The sequence below is a fragment of the Talpa occidentalis genome, unplaced genomic scaffold (assembly GCF_014898055.3).
Source record: "Talpa occidentalis isolate TD23 unplaced genomic scaffold, MPIMG_talOcc4v2.1 talOcc4.3, whole genome shotgun sequence".
In the NCBI taxonomy this organism is placed as follows: domain Eukaryota; kingdom Metazoa; phylum Chordata; class Mammalia; order Eulipotyphla; family Talpidae; genus Talpa; species Talpa occidentalis.
Genome location: NW_023603184.1, coordinates 147,634,161 through 147,657,835, shown reverse-complemented (window position 1 = coordinate 147,657,835; position 23,675 = coordinate 147,634,161). Strand labels below are relative to the sequence as shown.

At 44.2% G+C, this 23,675-nt stretch overlaps 1 protein-coding gene across 1 annotated transcript in view; it reads right to left on the bottom strand.

Annotated features, from left to right (window-relative positions):
• The window catches only part of GIGYF2 (GRB10 interacting GYF protein 2), a 123,377-nt gene extending 108,408 nt beyond the window's left edge, over positions 1–14,969 (bottom strand). The window contains exons 1-2 of the mRNA XM_037524237.2: positions 14,897–14,969; positions 9,992–10,057 (exon numbers count right to left, since the gene is read on the bottom strand). The gene's annotated coding sequence lies outside the window, so the exon portion shown is untranslated. The remainder of the gene's footprint in view (positions 1–9,991; positions 10,058–14,896) is intronic.
• Between the last annotated feature and the right edge of the window lie 8,706 nt (positions 14,970–23,675).

The window sequence follows — 23,675 nt, the reverse complement described above, 5'->3', positions numbered from 1 at the left end:
GCTAGACACCTACTCAAGGGAAATAGCTACCAAAAGACAATGGATACATTAAACTTGTCACTTTATTCATAATTACCAAAAACTGACACTTGACTATTATATTCATCAACAGAAATGTCCATCAATGGGTGGATGACTAAGCAAACTGTAGAGGTGCTTCCAGACTGGTGACCACATGAAAGATGCCTTGCCCTACGCATCTCTTCCATCTGACTGTTACTGAGTAAGGTAACATCATTAACAATAAGACAAACTGACATCACGTGCTCCTGATGGGATGCACTGAAGAGGACACAGTATTACTTACATTTTACTGTGATTATTTGAGTTTTTCTTTTTTTTTCTTTTTTTTTTTAAGATTTATTTATTTATTTATACCAGCACTGGGTAGAGTCAGAAGCGCGGGAGCATGAGAGAATTCGCCAGAGCCAGAGCGGGGAGCAGAGCAGGCAGAAGGACTGAAGTACACTGCTGAGGGGAGCAGCAGGCGGCAGGAGAGGTCTGCACGCCATGTGGGACCCTCCTCCGGTGGCCGGGGAGCAGCCGGGGATGGAAACGGCACTGCAGAAGCTGCCGGCAGCTTCGTAACCCAGTGCTCAACCGCTGCGCCACTGGGGAGGCCCGAGTTTTTCTTTTTATAATCTACAGGGCAGGTTTATATTTTTTTTTAAAAAAGGAAAGGACACTTGCACAGACACAAGCAGGTAGTAAGAGCTGCCCCTGAAAGGCACAGGTTTGTTACAGGAGGCACATGCACAGTTACAGGAGGGCAGTCTCGGGGCAAGAGCTTCATTTTTGAAAGGGGCAGGTTTTATTGTTTGTTTTTAAAGATTTATTTATTTATGCATGCAAGAACTGGGGCACAGGCCAGAGAGAGGTGTGGGGGGTGAGAGGATCCACCAGAGACAGAGTGGGGAGCAGAACAGGCAGACTGACTGAAATACACTGCTGAGGGGAGCAGCAGTGAGACAGGAGAGGTCTGCAGCGCCATGTGGGTAGCTCCCTGGCCAGGGATCGAACTCATGCTGCAGTGACTGCAGACAGCTTCATAGGATGTGTCTTAACCCCTTGTGCCACCAGGGAGGCCCTGAAAGTTTAAGAAATGCTGGCATAGTCACAGGCGGGCTGGAGAGCTGCACGTAAGTTTTTATTCTTAGAAAATAAAACTGAAATGTTTAGGGGATAAGGAGGATGAGTCCATAATTAACTCTCAAACAGAGCTGGGGAAAATTACATAAATGAAAAATTATCCCCATACAGACAGATATTGAAGAGAGAAAATGAATGATAGAGAAAATGTTAAGAAATGGTGACCAAACTGGGCGAAGGGCATATGGTAATTCCTAGTAATTTTTAGCAACTTCCTGTAAATTTGAAATCTCCTTCAAACTAAAGACAATTTGTAGTACACAATATTCAAAGAGAAAATATTAGTCAGAAATAGAAAAGAACCAACTACTAATAGATACTTACAACTACTCTATAAATCTCAGACATGTTCCGTAAAAAAAGCCAGGCACAAAAGACTACACACTGTATGAGTCTTGTCTTTTTTTTTTATATATATTTATGCATACAAGAGCTGGGGTGTAGGCCAGAGGTGCCTACACCCCAGTTCTTCTATGCAAAAAAAAATTTAATAAAGAAAATTACTGATACATGCTGCAACGTTGATGAATCACACATATTACTTTTAGCAAAAGAAACCAGATTCCAAAAGAATTCATGCTGAATGAGTACATTTATATAAAACTGCAGAAGAGTCAAAGTTTATCTATAGGCACAGAAAACAAATCAGTGGTGGGAGAAGGGAAATGACTGCAAAAAAGGAGGAGGAAAAGAGTGGTTTGTGGTGATGAGTACCCAAGTATGCACACCTGTCAAAATACACATTAAAATGTATACTTCATGTAAGGGTACTTAAAATGAAGGCATTTTATTTATGAATGCTTAATAAAGGCATTTATATTAAGTTTACCTCAAAGAAGTTGATTTTTAAAGGACTACAATTACTAAAAGTAGAATACCTCTCTCAAAAACAGTGCCCTCCAGGGCCTCCCCGGGGGCACAGCGGTTGAGCGCTGGGTTGCGAAGCTGCCCACAGCCTCTGCAGCGCCGGTTCGATCCCCGGCCACCGGGCGAGGGTCCCACAAGGTGCGCAGACCACTCCTGCCGCCCGCTGCTCCCCTCAGCAGTGTACTTTGTCAGTCGGCCTGCTCTGCTCTCCCCTCTGGCTCTGGTGAATTCTCTCACCCTCCCGCGCTTCTGACTGTACCCAGTACTTTAATATAAAAAAATAAATCTTTAAAAAAAACGAAACAAAACAAAACATAGTGCCCTCCAAAACTAATATCTGAAATATTTCCTTCATGTTAAATCACTGTCTTTAAATCTATTAAAATAGATGTTAAATAAATACATGAAAATAGAAGAACATTATCTAGGACGGTGTGCCTTATACAGCACCTATTAACATATAAAGTTAAATTAATTAAAATTTTAAATTTCAGTTTCTCCAGGGATGGGGGAGAGTAACTTGACAGGGAACAAACCTGACAAGGTTTGCGAGTCAACCAGATATCAAGGTTAACATTAACAGTGACAAATCATGTTAATAACAAGTGCTCATGATGCTCTCAAGGGCATTATGCTAAGTGAAAAAAAGGCAGAAAAAGGCAAATATACGATATTATCTCACTTATATATAGAATCTAAAAAACAAACTACAAAAATCAAGTTCACAAATACTAAGAACAGACTGGTGGTTGCCAGGTGGGAGGCCAGGTGGACAGCAGGCAAAATGGGTAAAGGGAGTAAAAAAGTACAAACCTCCAGTTACAAATCAGTCATGAAGAGATAACGCACAGCATGGTGATTACATCTGATAATATTCTACTGCGTATTTAAAAGCTGCTAAGTATAAAATCATATGCTTAGCATATAATTCAACAGAAAAATTTGTTTAATTATGCATGGTGAGGAATGGTAACTAGACTTGTGATGATCATTTCACAGTGTATACAAACTGTGTAGTATGACTGAAATTAATGTCAATTACCTCAATAAAAAATTAAAAAAACAAAATCCACTGTAAAAGAAATTTAAGTTCTAATAAAAAAATAAAAGTTTTTTACATTAAAAAAAAAAATGCCATTCCGGGCCTCCCTCGTGGCGCAAGGGGTTAAGCACCGTGCTATGAAGCAATCCACAGCCTCTGCAGCACGAGTTCAATCCCTGGCCAGGCAGAGAGAAACCCACATGGCGAAGCAGACCTCTCCTGTCTCACCCGCTGCTCCCCTCAGCAGTGTATTTCAGTTAATCTGCCTGTTCTGTTCCCAACTCTGTCTCTGGTGAATCCGCTCACCCCCCATATCTCTGGCCTGTCCCCTAGCTCTTGTATGCATAAATAATTAAATCTTTTAAAAAAAAATGTCGTTCCAAGTCACACTAAAACATTTCAACTGCTCAACAGCCACATGGCAGAATTTGACAAAGCATATTTATAGACCATGTCCATGACATCAGAAAGTTCTGTTGGACAGTGCTTGTGTAGAAGCCTGTTTTCATAGGATTTATAACTCATCACAACTTATGACCAAATCTCTAGCTATCCAGTACTAAAAGCGCTCACTGAAATCTAAAGAACCTCAATGCTATGTTTATTTCAGTTTATATTACAAATAATTTAATGCTTAAAAAAAAATTAATGTAACACTGAAAATGTTTTACTCCCCAAAGCAGTACTTCTCAAAATAAGGTCTTCTGACACACTTTCAAGGTATCTGTGGTATCAAAACTATAACATATTATTTCCATTTTTCAATGTGTTGGCACTGCACTGATCAAGAAAAGCAGTAATGGGTAAAACTGTTGGCACCTTAGCATTGTTCAAACTGAACTGTCAATCTGTTCCTCACTGTGAAATGCCATATAAAGAAGAGGAAAAAAGCATGCACTTGGTAAAGCAGTAAAAACTACTAAATTTTATTAATCTTGATCCCTGTGTAATATCTTTTAATTTTCTATGTGATGAGATGAGAAGGGTATATAAAGCACTTTTGTGATATGACAATGTCTCAAAGAAAAACACTTGTCTGTGAGTTGCAAGCTAAACTAGCAGCTTTTTACACAGAACATCGTTTTGATTTAAAAAATAGCTTATGCATAAATATGGTTATCCAGACTTAGGTATTAAGCAGATTGTTTTTCCCCCCAAAATGAGGAAAGTAACAATGTCACTGCAAGGAAAACAATTGACAATACTTGTTGTCAATTATAAAATCTAAGCTTTCAAGCAAATATCAGAATTTTGTAGAACTTCTATTCACAATCATGAGTTTCAAGGGTTTCGAGTACTCAAGACTTTCCCAATCTTTTTTTTTTTTTTTAAATATAGCACCTATTTCTTTTTCTTTTTTTTTTAAAGATTTATTTATGCATACAAGAGCTGGGGTACAGGTTAGAGGTGTAGGGGGTGAGAGGATTCACCAGAGATAGAGTGGGGAACAGAACAGGCAGACTGACCAAAGTACACTGCTGAGGGAAGCAGCGGGCAAGTGAGAAGAGGTCTGCTGCGCCATGTGGCTTGCTCTCTGGCCGACTGGGGATAGAACTCGTGCTGCAGAGACTGCGGTCAGCTTCATAGGTTGTGTCTTAACCCCTTGTGCCACCAGGGAGCCCCTCTTTTTTTTTTTTTAAAGATTTATTTATCTATACAAGAACTGGGGTATAGTCAGAGGCGCAGGAGGGTTAGAGAATTCACCAGAGACAGAGCGGGGAGCAGAACAGGCAGACGGACCGAAGACACTGCTGAGGGGAGGAGCGGGTGAAGCAGGAGAGGTCTGCCGAACCATGTGGGTTTCTCCCCATCCGGCTGGGAATCCAACCCGTGCTGCAGAGGCTGCAGAAAGCTTTACAGTGTGGCACTCAACCTGCTGCACCACCAGGGATGCCCAAGACTTTCCCAAACTTGCCTCCCCGGTGGCGGCTGAGTGCTGGGCTGCAAAGCTGCCCGCAGCCTCTGCAGTGCAGGTTCGATCCCTGGCCGCCGGGCGAGGGTCCCACATGGTGCACAGACTTCTCCTGCCGCCCGCTGGTCCCCTCAGCAGTGTACTTCGTCGGTCTGCCTGTTCTGTTCCCCGCTCTGGCTTTGGTGAATTCTCTCACCCTCCCATGCTTCTGATTGTACCCAGTACTGGTATAAATAAATAAATCTTTTTTTTTAAAAAGACTTTCCCAAACCTAAAGGCTTTTCTGATGGGTGCTAAACTAATGAAAGTGATTTTCTGACACTGTAAAACATAAAATATCCATTCAATACACAAGATAGACCGATGGATTTTAATACAATAGAGCACCCAAACACGCACTAATATTCATACTTCACATTCCAATTATCTTTATAAACTACTTGTGGAATTTTAGTGTAACATCAAAGGAGAGTATTTTCAATTATCTGAAAAAGCTCCTAAAATAATCTTCCCTGTGTAATTACATACACATCTCTGTGAGAATGAGTTTTCTTTACAGAGCTGAACCAAAGTAATGAAGAGCAGGAGATTAACTACAAAAGCAGATTTGACTCTAGTTGCCTTCTATTAAAGACATGTGGGAAGGTAAAACAGCAACACTATTCTTACCCAGTTTTTAAGACATGTTAGAAAAATGAGTATTTTTTGTTAAAATGTGGTAAGGTTATATAACTTATTTTTAAATAAATTAATAAATTATCTTCTAAATTTGGTTTATCTTCTAAATTTCTCAATATTGTAAGTATAGATATAACTAAAAAACCAAAAGCTCATTGGGTCCTGTAATATTGAAGAAAGTAAAGGAATCCTAAAATCAAAAAAATTGAAAACACATATTTTAAAGAAAAAGGGAAAAAATAACAAATAAAAGAAATGCGTAAGTTAACTTAGAACAAACACACATACATACATACATACATACCCTGGAAAGCATACCAAGGGGTAAGAAATATCACCAACAAGAACACCAAGATCCCAAAGGTGACACTTACACAAAAGTTTCCAAGGTTTTAAAAGTTTCTTTCCAAGGAAGGGACACTTTCACATTGTGAAATTTACTTGCAGGATTTGTCACTGTCCTACCACTGGGCAGTAACAGTAGGACCCCACTGTGATAACAAAGATGGCACAAGTAGGTATTCAAATAAATGCTGGACTGAAAACAAAACCAAAAAAATTACTGACAATCCAATGACATCTCGATTCAAATGATAAAGATGAAATTTTACTATCAAAATTTACCTGTTACATAGCAAAAACAATTATAAAAATTACCATTCATAAGGGCCTGTTTATTCTGTCCAGGCATTATGCTGGACAGTTTAGATTTTTAATTCCCATAGCATCTATGGCATATACTTTTTACATGAGGAAAATAAGGCTTCAAGAGGTTAACTTATTTTAGTTACAGGTAGTGACAGAAAATTAAACTCATCTCTCTACTTAAAGACAAGTTTTTCACTACATATTGAAATTACACTCAATATTGGTTGGCTACCACCTTTTCTCCCCTTTTCTTGGGAATTTTCAGAGGAATTCACTTTGCAGAAGTCACTTTTCCTCCCCCCCAGTCTCCCACTCTGTTCCAATGCCTTCCAACTTCTACTACTTACATTAGTCAATTAAGCAACATAGTAAGCCCTTTGGCTAGGAAACAGTATGTATTTTTATAAACACACCATCAGAAACAGCATTAACAATGGTGGAAGCAGTATAAAAAGCCTGCAAGAAAGAGTAAAGCCTTTTAGAAAGCGTTTCGGGTTCCAGAATACAAATTAAGGCTCTCTGACCCATGATGCTGCAGGACGGCTTCACTTCCAGTTACTCAACTGGCCATAGTATGGGCAACACCACCTCAATTCTCAAGAAGCTCATCATGGGGGGCCTCCCCGGTGGCGCAAAAGGTTAAGACGCAACCTATGAAGCTGTCCGCAGCCTCTGCAGCACGAGTTCGATCCCCAGCCATGCAGGGAGCAACCCACATGGCGGGACAGACCTCCCCAGTCTCGCCTGCTGCTCCCCTCAGCAGTGTATTTCAGTCCGTCTGCCTGTTCTGCTCCCCACTCTGTCTCTGGTGAATCCTCTCACACCCTGCATCTCTGGTGTGTACCCCAGCTCTTGTGTGCATAAATAAATCAATCTTAAAAAAAAAAAAAAGAAGCTCATCATGAAAGGCCCTGGATGTGGCCAATCTCTTCAAGGCCAAGCCATGATTAACCAATTAGGAAATACCAAGACAAGTACCTCTGCCAATTTCTTGTCATTGTCTACAACTAAAGAACCAATACTGAAGAGACTAGACCTCCCAAGGCTTCCTCCAGACCCAAGGCAAGTTGAATAAAAGGAGCTTTGTTACCAAAGAACATACTGGCCACAACATCACTGTAAGAAGAAAAACTATTACTATCATGCTCTACACTGCTTCTGAACAGTATGTAAATGTTTTTCTTTTTTCCCCATTTGGGGTAAAAAAGAATAAAATAAGTTATACTCTCATCACAAGCAGTGAACTATTTTAGGGAACATTACAATGCCATAAGCATTACCTGTCATCTGATAATCTCCCCACAAGCCAATGTTTTCCAGAAAGGGATCCCCAGAGCCTGTAGAAGGTTTACTGATTATGTGGAAATCTTTTTAAACCTCACAAAGCCCTGAATATGCCTTACCTCAACATCCAGAAATGTTGAGAACATCTAAGAAAATGTAACTATAAAAAAAGAAACCCTCTCATTTAAAAATGAATTCAGCTACAGTGTAATAAAGAAATCTTAACTGAAAAAAAAAAGTATTCTAGGAAGTCACATCTGTGGCCTGCCATTCAATACACTGCTCTACAATAGATCACTTTTACTAGTAATTCCTAGGCTGTGCATCAACAAAATTTAAGTAATAAAAATTACTTAACTAGATGCTACAAACAAAAACAAACAGGACTTCAAAATTCTCCACTAAAATTAAGTTTCAAAAAAAAAGTTTCAGTATTACCTAATAATCTGGAACACAAAAGCATGTTAATATCTGAACAGTGAAGGTACCGTCACTGCTATCACTCATTCTAATGTGAAAAAAGATTCACAAACTGAAGTCCCAATATGAAGCCTTCTAATTCTGTATGGTGTTCTATAAATCTGTATGGCTGCTTAATAATATAAAAAGTTCCCAGAATTGGGGCCTCCCTGGTGGCACAAGTCGTTAAGTCTCAGCACTATGAAGCTATCCACAGCCACTGCAGCACGAGTTCACTCCCTGGCCAGGAAGCTGACCCACATGGCACAGCAGACCTCTCCTGTCTCGCCCCCTGCTCTCCTCAGCAGTATATTTCAGTATATCTGCCTGTCCTGCTCCCCACTCTTTCTCTGGTGAATCCTCTCAGCCCCTACACCTCTGGCCTACACCCCAGTTCTTGTATGCGCAAATAAATGTTTAAAAAAAAAGTTCCCAGAAATCAGAATTTATAAAAGCAATCAATGAAACTAAGTAATCAATGAATTTTCCCACAAACCAGCCTTTCCTTTGCTTTTACTCATTTACTAAAACCTTTATCCCAGACATTCCAAACCCTTTAATTCCTCTTCCATATAAAAAGGAGGATAGCTCTGAATCAAGAACTTCTGTTAAAACACTAAACGAAGGGCCTCCCTGGTGGCGCAAGGGGTTACAACCTATGAAGCTGTCCCCAGCCACTGCAGCACAAGTTCAATCCCTGGCCAGCCAGGGAGCAACCCACATGGTGCAGCACAAGTCTCCTGACTCACCAGCTGCTCCCCTCAGCAGTGCAGTTCAGTCAATCTGCCTGTTCTCTTCCCCACTCTGTCTCTGGTGAATCCTCTCACCCCCCACACCTCTGGCCTGTACCCAAGCTCTTGTATGCATAAATAAATAAATCTTAAAAAACAAACCAAAAAAAAAAAAACAACACTATACTAAGAAGTTCCCACATGGATGCTTGGTGAGATCTATTGGGTGTCATCAACAAAAGATATGCATATAGTTTAAACCTTCTGAAAATTGAAAATGTCATGCTTTATACAGGAAATTTTTTTAGAAAAAGGAAAAAAGTCAAGAAGTTTCTATGGGATTCTGCCTAGAATAGCCACTACTCCTTCTTCAGAGAAAATTGCCTCCCCCCCCACCTTAGGCGTGGGATCTTTCAGCTAAATGTGTTTGCACTTCTAGATCTCAACACTGCGGCCACACTACTTGAACCAAAGATAGAAAACTGGACAAAGAGGTTAATCAAATTTTTCCTTCTAGAAATATGAAATTGAGTTACACTGGGCAGTAATCAATTGGCAAGGCACTTAAGTTTGTTCATCGGTGGTTCTAGAAGTGAAGTAGTCATTTTCTTCCATGTATTATTACAACAGAAAAGGCCAGACTGGGGAAAGACAACTAAAGCGGTACAAAGAGACACAAGAGGACACTGTCTGGCCAGTGGGGAGAGGAGTGCTACTTGGATTACCTTGGTTCCTGAATGCTTCCCAGTTTCTGGTTCATGTCCTTCACGAAACCAAGTGTTTTGGGGTTCTTAAAGATACCTCCTTAATTATGTAATGTGATAGGGGTGCTAAATATTGCTACAATGGTAATCACAGAATACAGAAGTGTATCAAATTAACCCGATATACACCTTAAATTTATGTCATATACATTCATTTAAAAAAACCCAAATATCAATTTAAAAAGGTACTTCCTTACCTTACCCCAAAGCATCCCCCCCTTCCTGTTTCATGTCATCAAAAAATCATTATGACAGTTTAAGACACAAATTCATGATCGATGCAGAAAGCGTCTGATTATTCTTAGAGCTCGTAAGGAATCTAAGATGTACCAAAAGTTGATTTTATTGACTGTCTATAACCTCAGACAAAATAATGGACAAAAAGAACTGAAATTTTTAAAGTAAAAATCATACGTTTGCATAAGCCCTCAGTTCTGTGCTTCCTTTCAATACTCACCTGCTCAAAAGTTCTGCTGGTTCACAGCAGGAGGTTTCAGCAGACTTTGTTCAGGTTCTTTCAACACTGTAAATAACACAAGTATTAAAGTAAATGACCAAGCAATCTCTTAGGAAGCTTTCAAAACATAGTTTTTTGTCATAAATATGTTTTACAGGAAATGAATTCTAAACCTGCTTTCAATAGAATAGCCTGGTGTGCTTAAACTAGACTCCCTGTCCTAACAGCTAGAGAGTCTCCCATGGTAGCTCTAAAGACAGATTAAAATATACGTATTTTTTTAAGGTCTAAGTGATTCTGATGAAGTTAACAAGCACCACTAGAGGGTTTCAGGAAAGTGATTACTTGGGGGTTTCATTCAAAACACAGGGATTTGGTATTAACATTTTATACATATGTGACAGAGAAAAAAAATTACACCCAGTAACAGAGTAATACAATACGCAAATCACCAATGAGTCCCACTATGACCACTGCCAAAATGTCCAAGGAGCAAAGCACCAGGTTGCAAAATCACAACCTTCTTTAATGCTGTACCGAGACATTATCTTAAAAAAATCCATAAGACGTTGTTATTTCAAGTGAAAAGGAATGGTCATACAAAAGACTCAAGTGGTTTGTTAGCTAAAATTAAATAATGCTATTAAAGGGTAAAAAAGCAGTAATTCAAAATTTGCTGTTAGTAAATTTTTTACTAACAGCATAAAAAGCAACTTGAGAAAGCCATTTCCACCTCTGATTTAATTTTGAGAAGTAGTTGCAGGCCTCCCTGGTGGCACAAGGGGTTAATTCTCAGCACTATGAAGCTATCCACAGCCACTGCAGCACCAGTTGGAACCCCAGCCAGGGAGCTACCCACATAGCTGCAGACCTCTCCTGTCTCGCCCGCTGCTCCCCACAGCAGTAATTTCAGCAGATCTGCCTGTTCTGCTCCCCACTCTGTCTCTGGTGAATCCTATACCCCCCCTCCCGACACACACACACCCCTCTGGCCTAAACCCGAGCTCTTGTATGCATAAATAAATAAAATAAATCTTTTTTTAAAAAAAAGTAGTTGCTATGTTATAATGTCCTAAAGGTCATACAACATTACCCACTGTACTCTGCTTTCTGTAAGGACATAAGAGAAAGAAGGAAGAAACAGACAATAAAACAAACTCTTCTCTCGCTCTAACCCAAAAGAACAGGCTCTAGAGTATCTCCTATTAGAAGTATAAAAGTTCAATTCCAATGAAACCCTCTAATTAACAAGAAAATGTAAAATTACATTTCTTAATTAATCAAATAGAGATGTAATACTTTGAAAATATTTTTACATAATCAAGTCTGGTCACTTAAGGAAATGTTTTGTTTTTCAAACCTCTTCTCAATTCTCCCTCAACCTCATCCAAATTTATGGGCTCATGAACAAAGATATCACTTTGCATTCCTGTATAATTAATCTAACATATTTCTCAGTCACCTAAGAACATAAAAAAATGAAAAAAAATGCTAATCTGGTCAAGAAATTAGGATTCTAGTTTATAAGTAAGCCTGCCAATGGAGTAAAAATCTACTTATATTTTTAAAGATATGTAATTCTTCAGGGAGTAAAAATGAATAGAAACCCTAGGGCTTGACCATAATTAGTGGGAGATCAAAAGAAAAAAATCCTGACTTCAGAGTTTTGCAACAATGACCAAAGAATGTTAAGGCAATGAAAGAAACCCGGATTAACACGAACATAGGCTGTTGATTAAACCTAGTGAGAAGGGTCCTACTATGATCTATGAAAAACACAATAAAATGGAGAGGACTGAAAACTCAGTCAGCAGGAGCTAGTGGAGAACCACAAAGGAAGTCAGTCTTTGAAAATGGCACAAATCAAAGACCCTTAAGAAGGGCAAAAAGGGGCAACAATAATCTTTTCCCCCCATAAAGGTTCTTCCAGATTATACTCACAACCAATCAAGAGTCATCTTCCAGGGTATAGGCCAACCAAGAGAAAAGACATGGACTACTAAAACTCAGTCATGAGAACAAATGAGCGCTATGACATCAAAAACATTGTAATTTGGAGATGTCATTTCAAAAATTCAACAAAGGAACAAGAGGGAAAAAGGCCATTCGTTAAAACACTACCTCATCACTGATTCATCACTGTCTCCTTTTAGCCAAGGAGCACCACTCACACCCTGAAATTTAACTCCTTTCTTCTCATGATTTTCAGGCAAGTCTCTAAGACAAATTATTTTTCACACATGTAACTCACCAGTAATAGCATTTCAAAACCAAAATCCTGAATTTCTCAGGTGAATTGGAAAGAGGACATTTATAAAAGGTCAGTAAAAGACTATGAAGGTAAGAAAGAAATAGCAATACTTTCTTCCAAATAAAAGTCTACTGTATCAAATTGGAGAAATAGCCTGAAAAGTAAAAGTGGAAAAATTAAAATCTCAGCACAAAAAAAAGTTCTACACATGTAAAATGCTATAAATTATGTATAAACAAATTAGTGGAAGAGTCTCTGAGGAACTTACCACTAGGATGGACAGCAGAGAAATAATTAAGAGGAATTTTTCACTAACTAGATTAAGGACATCATGAATTAATACACAGAAGCCACCTTTCCTCTGAGTTATAGTCCTTAATAACCTGTTTAAACTTCAAAGGCAAATCATTTGTTTACATTTTCAAATATCAACCTCATTTTAAGAGTTTTATTTTTGAGAAAGGTATTTCACTGCAATTCCTGAAACATGTTATACATGCATAGTGAATATTTCCAAAATGTGGGGGAGATCATGTAAGGGGACAGGCAGTTTGGGAGAGAGGCCAAAATTTTCAGAATCTGATTTCCCCAAGAGTCACAAGAAATGTGGGAAAAGATCCAGGACACTAAATAAACCCTCTCGTCTTAGTATCAAGGAGATGGGTACATACTTCCTGTAAGCTTCCCTTTCGCTTGTGCCTCTGTGACTAAGTGAGCTTCCATTCCTTTCCCAACCACACCTGATGTACTCCCATCTCAGTTTTTGCCTCAGTCTTTGCCCTTGCTCCCTTGGCCTAGAATATTCCTCCTCCATATAGCTACAGGAATAGCTCCTTTACCTGTATTAAGTCTTTCCTCAAATACTAGCTTTTCCATGAGGCTTTCCCAGGGCACACTGGTTAAAATTAACCCCTTCTCCAACTCCCTATTATCCTATTTCCCTGTCTCATTATTTTTCTACATCACTTACCATTACACTACATATTTCACCTAAGTATTAATTTGAAATAAAGTAGAAATGAGCTCCATGGAGGCAGGAATGTTTGGTTTGTTTTGCTCCCAGCCCCAACAGTGTGGTAGGCTCTCAATATTTGTCAATAAGTGAACACATGCATGGATGGATGGCTAGCTGGCTGGCTGGACAGATGGCTGGATAGATGGATGGATGTACACAGTCCCCTCTCCTGCCTCAGTGTCAAAATTCTAAAACATTTTGTCAACTGTGAAACGGGTATAAGGTACATTCCTTCCTAGTGAATCACAACTATCACTGGTGCATTCCTCGGTGTTAGATGTCAAAGGAAGGATCATGTGGCATTTTTCCAGATATATGCCACTTTCAATTTTTTTCTAGAGTCCTCTGCTGATGTCAACATCTAATGTAACAGAAAAGTACATATTCCAGCTTAAGCACTCTGAAAGCTGCTCCACTAATAGTAGAACATACAAAAACATCAATGAATGAGAGAAAGCTTTTGTGTTCTGACCAAGATGGATAAACACTCAGGTCAGAGCAGCAAATACATGAGGGTTGAAACTTAATGTACAGAAAAAATGAGAAGAAAAATATTTTTTACTCCAGGAAGTCATCAGAATCTAAAAAGGAAATACTATATGAGAACACCTTCCCAGGGCACACAACACTGGGAATCAAAGCTGCCTAGAATCCAATGTACAGAACACTAGACAAGCAGCTGTTCATGTGTTCTGGCCCCCTCCTCAATTTCTTGCAAGTTAAACTGGTATCCTTACCCTCCTCACAGAGAGACGAAGTGTGTTTAAGTGCTTTGACTTTCCGGGAAAGAAATTTAAAAAAACAAAACACTGCTAGGTAAATGCAAGCTACGTTACTGCTTCCCAAACGCGGTCAGACGACTTGACTCTCACACCCTGCTCCCTGTCGCTTGATTTACGTTTGAGTCACAACACTTTTCAGTGTTGTGAGTGCTTCGTGGGAAACTGATGACACTTGAGGCTAATGCCCATTTCAACCCGATGTGAATGTTCGGGTCCCAAAGCTGCCAGGGGCTCGTCCCCGACCTCCAGGCTCCGATCATGGTTCCACCTTGCCTCGGGCCTGGTCCAGACCCCGTCCTCTCGCCACGGAAGGGTCTCCCTGCGCGGATGCTCGGTGAGGAAGGCCAGGGCGCACCTCCCAGAGGCCAGGTGCGGGGCGCAGGGCCGGCAGGAGCAGCTGTCGGGCCGCAGCAGCTGTTGCCCGGGCACGCAGGCCGGGCGGCGGGCGACCGGCCGGCCCCGAGGAGCAGGTAGCGGAGGCGAGCCCTGGCCCGACCGAGGCGGCCTGACACTGCCCACCCACCACCCCTTCCCTTCCTCGGTGCCCCCCGCCGGACCCGGGGGCCCCGCAGGAGGGAGCTCCCCGCCTCCGCGGCCGAGACGCGCCGGGGCCCGGGGTGGCCCCCGCCGGCCGGAGGCTCCCTCCGGCCCCGCACCTGACCTGTCCCCTCGCCTGACGCCCGAGCCGGCCGCGGCGGCGGCCGGGGCGGCCTGTGGTGTCCATGCGGCTGGGCCGGGACGGGCCGCAGCGACCGCGACACCGAGGAAGGCGGGAGGCCCGGGAGGCCCGGGGCAGGGCGGCGGGCCGGGCGGCGGCGCGGAGCCCGGCGGGGGAACGAGCCGTGGGCGCTGGTTACCTGCGGTCCGGGACAGGGAGTCTCTCAGACACCAAGTCAGTCCTCAGCCTCAACAACACAAGATGGCCGACACGTCGCCACGCACGTCACGTGACCGCGCTCGGCGGCGCCACGCCCCCCCGCCCCGCCCCCGCCCCGCCTCCCTCCGCTCCGGGCTCCTCCGGCCTCCCACGCCATCCTTCCTCTCCGCGGCCTTCGGCCCGCTTCCCCGGCCACGCCCCGGCCACGCCCCGGCCCGGGCCCCGGATGTCACTCTCCCCGCGGGGCGGGCGGCCGCCAGGGCGCAGGCGCGGCGGCGGCGGGCGGGGCGGGCCGGGCGCCTGCCCTTGAGCTGCCGGGGTGGGTTCCAGCGCGGGGCGCGGGGCAGCGCCCGGTGACTCGCCGCCCGCGCGGCCAGTCGGTGCCCGTTCGAGTTCAAAACGCTCCGCAGCCCTGACGGGCCGACTTCCCCAACGAGAACCTCCCCGGTGTTCAGCCAGCGTTTCCTGCGCTTCGACGGCCGCGGGCGCTGGGCGGGCGCGGCGTCCCTGCGGGGAGCACCCCCACTCCCTCTGCTGGGAGCACCCCCATTCCCTCTGCGGGGAGCACCCCCCGACTCCTCCCTACGGGGAGCGACCTCCCCGACACCCCCCTGGAGGGAGCACCCCGCCCCCGACACCCCCTGCGGGGAGCACCCCCCACTCCCTCTGCGGGGAGCACCCCCATTCCCTCTGCGGGGAGCACCCCCCACTCCCCCTGCGGGGAGCGCCCTCCCCGACTCCCCCCTGGGGGGGGGCTGCAAGCCTTTTGCCTAAAAGTGAGACTTTAGGGGTCACCAGGCAAAACGCAGGGCGCACGGCATGTTGGGGAGGTAATATTTGCACTGAAAATTGCTCGTTTTTCCTAAATTCAAGTTGAACTGGACATCCTGCGTTTTTATTTGCTGAATCTGGCAGCTCTGTCGCTCTCAGGTGGCCCGTCCTTTCCTTGGAGTTTTGCAGTCCTCACCTTGGCTTGGTGCCCCCCCTTCATGATGAACCACTTCCGACGTTTGTTGGGCGAAGATTTATTTTATGTATTCATGCATACAAGAACTGGGGTGCGGGCCAGAGGTGCAGGGGGTGAGAGGATTCACCAGAGACAGAGCGGGGAGCAGAACAGGCGGATCTACTGAAATCCACTGCTGAGGGGAGCAGCGGGGAGACAGGAGAGGTCTGCTGCACCGTGTGGGTATCTCACTGGCCGGGGATCGAACTCGTGTGGCAGTGGCTGACAATAGCTTGGTAGCCCTGAGACCTTAACCCTGCGCCACCAGGGAGGCCCACTGCCGACTTTCTGAAACACTTTCTTCCCTTGCTTCCCAGGGTGCGGTCAATGGACCAGCAGCATAAACATCACTGGAAATGTGTTAGAAATGCAGAGTCTTGGGCCTCCCCGGTGGCACAGCGGTTGAGCGCTGGGTTGTGAAGCTGCCCGCAGCCTCTGCAGCGCCGGTTCGATCCCCGGCTGCTCCCCGGCCACCGAAGGAGGGTCCCACATGGCGCGCAGACCTCTCCTGCCGCCCGCTGCTCCCCTCAGCAGTGTACTTCGGTCCTTCTGACTGCTCTGCTCCCCGCTCTGGCTCTGGTGAATTCTCTCACCCTCCCGCGCTTCTGACTGTACCCAGTGCATGTATAAATAAATAAATTAATTAAATTAAATTAAATAAAGACTGATTAAGATTCCATTAAAAAAAAAAAGAAATGCAGAGTCTTAAACAGGCTCTTCACACTCCCTCCTACTGAGCTCTCTCCCTTCTCGCGTTCATCTTGTCCCTCTCCTTACTGTCCTTATTGTTCATATTGGCCCCTCAGCTTCAGACATGCCCATGTATGAGCCTCACATATGCACTCCTGTTTAAGCGTTTGCACATGCTGTTCCCTCTTGTTACAATGCCAGTCCAACACTTACCCCATTGCTCATTAACCTGCATGACTCCTGCTCATCCTCAAAAGCTTAAATCATGTTAATGCTTTAATGTAAAGCCTGCTTTAATTACCCTTCCTTACACCAAAGCACTTACCCCTTGAAGTGTTATTTTTAAGAAAATTCGGAAGGCCAGTGCTCGCTACGCGCCAGCCACCTCATTAAGCACTTTACAGGCATACCTCTTTTTATTGTGCTTTGCTTTATTGCGCTCTGCAGATATTGCTGTTTACAAGATTCTCCTCCAGCAAAAAGACTATGACTCAATGAAGATGCAGAAGATGATTAGTATTTTTAGCAGTAGTTTTTTATTTAAGTGTGTACATTGTTTTTGTAGACAAAATAGACTAAGTATAATGTAAACCGAACTTCTATGTACACCAGGAAACAAAAAACTTCGCCTGACTCACTTTGTGCCATACTTTTATTTCCATGGTCTGGAACCAAACCAGCCTTCTTGCCAAGGAGTGCCTGTGCATGCTTTCTCTCTTGTAATCCTGGTGATGCTGCTGTCGAGCACTAAGAAAATCAGCCAGACGCCCGAGGGTGCTTACCTTCGCCAAATCTCAGCGGGACTTCCTAGCCCAGCCTGACTGCAGAGCCTGTCCCTAACCAGCTTGTCGTTCCTGCTCTCTGATCCCGTACCACCTGTGCCTGTAATTATATATAATTAAAATATAATTTACATACAGTAAAATTTAGCAATTTTAGTGTGCAGTTCTACCGCTTTTGACAAATGCACGCAGGTGTGTGTAATTACCACTAAAATCGAGATACAGAATAATTCCATCACTCATAGAAGTTCCCCCAATGGCCCTTTGTGCTTAGCCCTGATCCCCACTCCCAGCCCCTGAAACTGATGATCTGTTTGCTGGCCTGATAGTTTTGCCTTATAATGTCATGTAAATACAGCTGACCCTTGAACGACATGGGTTTGAGTCATGCGGGTCCACTATATATAGATTATTTCCAACCCTCTCCCTCCTCCTCCTCAGCTTACTCAACATGAAGATGACCAGGGAGCAGACATTTACGGTGACCTACTTGTGACTGCCTTACTAACATTTTCTTTTCTTTAGTTTGCTATAAGAATATATAATACATATAGTAAAAAATATGTTAATCCACTACTTCTGCGATTGGTCAAGTCTCTGGCTACTAGTAAAGTTTTGGGGACTTTATACATGGATTTTCCATAGCGTTAGGGCAGCATCCCTAACCCCTCCATGGTTCAAGAGTCACCGGTAAAAACCATAGAGTATGTGGTCTTTTGAAACTGGCGTCTTCCATTTAGAATGATGTGTTTTAGATTTAACTATACGGTTGTGTGTTTCAATACTTTCTTCTTTTGATCACTGAGCAGCATCCACTATGTATGCACTATTTGTTTGTCTGATGCCCAGTTAGAGACATTTGGGTTGTTTCCACTGTGGGGAGATTATTAATAAATCTTCCATAAATATTCAAATGCAGGTGTCTTTATTTCACTTGGGTAAACACCTTGGAATGGGGTTGGTAGTTAAGTGGTTAACTTCATCAGAAAACTGTCAAACTGTTTTTCTGAGTGCCTTAGCCGCACTTTCTTTTTTTAAAGATTTATTTTTATTTATATAGGCCTCTAAGAGCAGGGGTGTAGGCCAGAATTGCGGGGGTAAGAGGATTCACCAGAGACAGATTAGGGAGAAAAACAGGCAGATCTACTGAAATACACTGCTGAGGGGAGCAGTGGATGAGGCAGGAGAGGTCTGCTGTGCCATGTGGGTCAGTTCCCTGGCCGGAGATCAAACTCATGGTGCAGTGGCTGCCACTAGCTTCACAGTGCTAAGACTTACCCCTTGTGCCACCAGGGAGCCATACTTTTAGCCCTGAGCTATAAGCTTCCAGACAGCTAGAACCAGGGTGATGAGAATGATGATGGACAGCTAATAAAATCCCATGCTTTTAGCCATTGCACATACTACATTGGTCAGTTCTGCACCCTCAGCACTGCGCTATCCAGGCACACACACAGCAGTCACTCAACGAATAGCTATAGACTCAAATACATTATTGATTATCGAATCCTCACCCTAACCCTAACCTTAACCCTTCTTCCCAGGGCAAGGCATTTTCCTCTTCTGCATTTACTCACTCTGTCTCATCCATGTTTCATTGTATAGTGGCTTGAAATTTATAATAGTAAACTAGTACCTGCTCTAGTCAGGGGTGATAGCCAAGTTTTGGTTTTATTATATATTTGCTAGACGCAGAAAATGAGAATAATAGATCACTGAGTGGAAAGGGGAGCAAGGAGTGTGGCCCCAAATGAGTTTGATTAGGAATGAACACAGGTTGATCACACCGTAGTTTTGTAAAGATGGCGAAAATAGCTTCCATCCAACACTCCTGTAGCACCTTGCGGGCCTTCACAACCTGTAGAATGTGATAGAAACCAGGTGGAGCCCAGTGCTAGATGGTGGAGATAGCAGAGATTCCACTTGTTTGTTCAGTTCTTTTGAAGCAAGAGCTGCCAGAGGGAAGTGCCCTGAAGCTGCCATTCTTTTTTTTTTTTTTAAAGATTTGTTTTATTTATTTATGCATACAAGAGCTGGGTATGGGCCAGTGGGGCGGGGGTGAGATGGTCTCTCCATCAACAGGTCTATGCTGCTTCATTCTCAGCACCACCGAGCATGAGGATGTTGCACCCCATGTGGTCGCTGACCTCAGGCAATGTCGTCTCCATGGCCAGAGATGTGGCCTTATTTTGTTTTTAAAGATTTATTTATTTATGCCTAGGCCACAGGTGGGGGGTGAGAGGATTCACCAGAGCCAGAGTGGGAAACAGAACAGGCAGATCCACCGAAATCCACTGCTCAGGGGAGCAGCAGGAGGCAGAAGAGATCTGCTGTGCCATGTGGGTCAGCTCCCTGGCCAGGGATCGCACAGCGGTGATAGCGCTGAGACTTAACCCCGTGGCCACCAGGGAGGCCCCAGATACATGGCTTTATATATTTCACACAAAACCAACCATCCCCAGGTCCATCTCATGAACATCTCCGCAGCGTCATGCTTCCACCATTCTGCTTAGGAAATACTTTTTCCATGTTTGGGGAGAAAAGAATATTTTTTTTTAATTTAAATATTTTATTTTCTATAATTCTTACATCTTTTTTCACCTTTGCACAATGTATGCATTTTCATTTTGGTTACATTCCCCCTACAATTGCACCCCCCCCTTATTTTGACTCTAGTCCTTCCTTTCCCCGCCCCTCCCCCGCCCCAGTGTGTCTCTGGTTTATAGTTGCTTGTTGATTTTGATTTTTACTTTGTATTAATTAGTCTTTTTCCTGGTCCCTTATTTAGGTTTTCTAGATTCCTGCTATGAGTGAGAACATCCGGTATTTTTCTTTTTCTTTCTGGCTTATTTCACTGAGCATGATCCCTTCCAGCGCCATCCATGTTGCTGCAAACTGCCTGTGTTTATCTTTTTTGAATGCTGAGTAATATTCCATGGTGTATATGTACCTCATCTTCTTGATCCAGTCATCTATTTTTGGGCATTTGGGTTGTTTCCAAAGCTTAGCTATTGTAAACAGTGCTGCTATAAACATAGGCGTGCGGGTGCCCTTTGGAATTACTGTTTCTGTGTCCTTTGGGTAAATACCTAGGAGTGGAATTGCTGGATCCTGTGGAAGCTCTATGTTTAGTAGGTCAAGAAATCTCCACACAGCTCTCCACAGTGGTTGGGCCAGTTTGCACTCCCACCAGCAGTGCAGGATAGTTCCTGAGAAAAAGAATCTTGACGGCGGCAGAGCCCACCTCCCTTGGCAAAAGACAACATCCTGAACACTAACCCTTCCGACCACCATGTGGGCACATGACTGGGCTCAGCCTCAGTCTCTGGACTAAGGACCTGAAGATGAAGTCTCCCCCAAACCTCTGGTCAGCCTGGGCCACAGCACCATGCCAGCTGCTTCTCAAGGCATGCTTTTGGCTACCGTCCCTGTTGCCTGGCTCCCTGCCTGTTCTCTTAACCTGTTCCCCTCCGCCCCCCGCCCCCCACACACACAGTCCTGTGCCCACCTCGGTGGTCTTTTCAATCAATTCTGCTTCAATCTAGCTGGCTTAGATTCTGTCTCTGATAACTGAGCCCCTCGGCTGACTCAGTAGCCGCAGCCTCCGGATGACGCCCAGCCATTCTTGCCAAGTAGGAGGAGCTGACGGAGTGTGATTTCGAAGCTAGGCATTTGAAAAAATAATGTGGTTTACATCTGCTCTTCATGTACCACTTGCTTTGTGGGAACCCAGCTGCCATGTTGTGAGGACACTCAAGCTGCCCCATGGAGGGTTCCCTGTTGAGTGACTGAGGCCTCCAGCAGCCAGAAGCCACTTGAGAACTTCATGAGGGATTCACCGTGGAAGTGGGTCGTCCAGCCCTGTCTTCAGATGACTGCAGCCCCGAGTGACCGTTGTCTCATGAGACCCCTGAGCCACAACTATGCCCTTCGCCACTGGTGAATTCCCGGCCCCCAGAAACTGTGTGGAAGAGTAGATGTTAATGATTGTTTGAAGCCCAAGTGATGGGATGAGGTTTTTTTTAAGCTACAGTAAATAACACTGATACAATTTTTAACAGTCTTAACGGTCTCCTAAATGCAGGGCACAGAATCTGCCAGGTAGATCATCACCGTCATCATCCTCACCCCATTTTGCTAGTGAGGAAACAGGTCCAGTGAGGCTGCTACATGCTGCTATAGTCTCACTGCAAATCCTTAGCTTCCAGGGCAAAGGCAGAACTGACTGGTTTGTTGCTTATTTAGTTGGTGGGTTTTCCCTCTTGCTCAAGAGAGGGTCTTTACTTTTCCAGGGAGAAAGCTGTCCCCAGTCTTTGCCAGCCGTACTTTTAGGGCAGTCCCCTCAGGCCAGGCTCCCATGTCAGGGGATGTGAAAGTTCCCTGAATTTGGGCTAGTGGTCTTCCCTTTTCCATTTTTGTTCACTTCAACAAACAAACCTGGTATGTCCTTGTGAAACACAGAGGCGTGGGTGCCTGTCACATGCTGGATGTCTGCTCCCTATAGCTGTGGGCCAGGCAGCGTTCATAGTCCAAAGGGAGAGGCCAAGGAGGAAGGATACTGCATAATGCCGTGAGGACTGCAACAGGGAACAACTCAGGGTGCAATCGAGTAGGGACACTTCACCTCCCCTGGGAGCTTCAAGGAGGCTTCCTGAAGATAATCTTTAGGCGGAGTCATAAACAACGAGGAGCAGTTTGCCAGGGGAAGGGAGGGAAGGAGGGCCAGGGCGAGGAAACAGCATGTGCCAAAGTCGGGAGGAGTGGCACGTTCTAGAAAATGCTAGAATATGGCATGCATTTACCTGGAGTATACAGTTCAGGAAGAGGGGGGGAGGGAGATCCAGAGGAGCAGGGTAGGTCAGCTGGAGCCAGATCCTAAAAGTAGGGACGCAACAATTGAAGGGCAGATGTCAGGAACAACCTGCATTTTATGAAGCTTATTCTCGCTTCAGGTGGACAATCAGGGCAAAATGAGGGCAAAGAAGCTGCTGTAGAGACGTGGGAGTGTGCCAGCGAAGGTCAAGGCCACAGAGACACTGGTGAGAGGCACAGCAGACCCCGCTGTTGGACTGGGTTTCCCAGCCGGGACAGGTTGTAGCTGGGTGTTCCAGTATTTGGCCCTTCTTGTTACATTGTCTGTCATTTACAGTTCAAAGACTTTAGCACTTATATTGGCCAGTTGTCCAAAGAGGCAAAAGGATGTTTTGAGTTATTACACTGCTATGTCCAATTCTTTCTTTTCTTTTTTTAATTGTCAGACTTTTAGAGTAGTTTCAGGTTTGCAGAAAAACTTAGCAGAAGATTCCGAGTCCCTTTCCTCCGATGTAGTGAGGTATTAATACATTCGTGCCTGCATTGATACATTATTATTATTATTATTATTATTATAATTAAAGATTTATTTTACTTATTTATGCATACAAGAGCTGGTGTCTAGACCAGAGGTGCAATGGGGTGAGAGGTCTCACCAGAGACAGAGTGGGGAGCAGAACAGGCAGATTGACCAAAATCCACTGCTGAGGGGAGCAGTGGGGAGACAGGAGAGGTCTGCTGCACCACGTGGGTAGCTCCCTGGCCAGGGATGGAACTCGTGCTGCAGTGGCTGCAGATAGCTTCATAGGTTGCGTCTTAACTCCTTGCACCACCAGGGAGGTCTGCCGAAGCATTATTATTAACTGAAGCCCATAGTTTCCTTTAGGGTCCACTTGTGGTTTACACATGCTGCTACATTTTACTACAATGACTTGTATCAACCATTGTAGTATCACACAGAATAAATGTCACCTGCCCTAAAATTCCCTGTCCTCCACCTGTCCTTCCCTCTTTGAGTCCCTGACAGCCACTGATCTTCTGTCTTCAGACTTGTCTTTTCCAGAATGTCGCAGAGATGGCATCCTCTCAGACTGGCTTCTTCCACTCCACCGTGTGCACTTCCGTCTCCTCCAAATCTTTTGTGAGCTGAGAGCTCATTTTCTTTCATTGCTGAATAATCTTTCCTCATTGAATGAATCATGTCCGTTGTCTGGCTGTGCCAGTGTGCTTCTCCCATCACCTATGGAAGAACAGCTTGACCACTTCCAGGTTTTGGCCATTAGTAACGATGCTTTTAACATTCACGTGCAGCTATTTTGTGAAATAAAATTTTCCACTCATTTGGGTAAATCCCAGGAAGCAAGATTGCCAGCTGGCACGATCAGGGGCTCCCCACTCCTTTTTCATGTCCACTTCCTCTGATGGGGAAGTTGGAGGGTGACCCTACCTGGGGAAAAGTAATGACCAGA